Source organism: Penaeus monodon, chromosome 21, assembly GCF_015228065.2.
Source record: "Penaeus monodon isolate SGIC_2016 chromosome 21, NSTDA_Pmon_1, whole genome shotgun sequence".
Taxonomy (NCBI): domain Eukaryota; kingdom Metazoa; phylum Arthropoda; class Malacostraca; order Decapoda; family Penaeidae; genus Penaeus; species Penaeus monodon.
Genome location: NC_051406.1, coordinates 8,490,890 through 8,491,384, shown reverse-complemented (window position 1 = coordinate 8,491,384; position 495 = coordinate 8,490,890). Strand labels below are relative to the sequence as shown.

The following is a 495-nucleotide window of genomic DNA, read 5'->3' as shown; positions in this document are numbered from 1 at the left end:
AATATTCGCTTATCTATCTATAGACAGGCACAAACTGGCAGCAGCATATGTTAATCATTAACCCATTCCGAATTTCCTAGAAACCTGTTTCATAAATTAAAGCATTTAGTCAGCATTTTGTCTTTATTGTCGGTTATTACTGGCAATACATTTGAAAGTCAAAATTACACATTATATTCTGAGATCTTCTAAAAGCTAGAATTTAAAAAAAAAAGAAAACCCCGATGAACAGCCTTTTAATTATTAAATGAGCTAAATTTTCTTTTCCCGGGGGTAAAAAACAAGGCGATTTCCAGCAAATGCCATCACAAAATGGATAAAATGCAGAGGCTTTTTTATATTCATAAAGGGCAAACTTTACAACGCTATACAAAATAAAAAGAAAAGTAGCTTGTTAAAAAACCCAAAAGGGCTTTTTTGTAGATTTCTTTTTTTTTTACTTTTAAACGGAGCCAACCTGAGCTTTTGTTCCTTTTTTACAAGAAGAGGGAGCGA

At 32.1% G+C, this 495-nt stretch overlaps 1 protein-coding gene across 2 annotated transcripts in view; it reads right to left on the bottom strand.

The window, feature by feature from the left end:
- LOC119586181 (TRPM8 channel-associated factor 2-like) overlaps positions 1-495 on the bottom strand; it is a 29,442-nt gene that overhangs the window by 22,172 nt on the left and 6,775 nt on the right. The gene's annotated exons all lie outside the window — the stretch shown is intronic.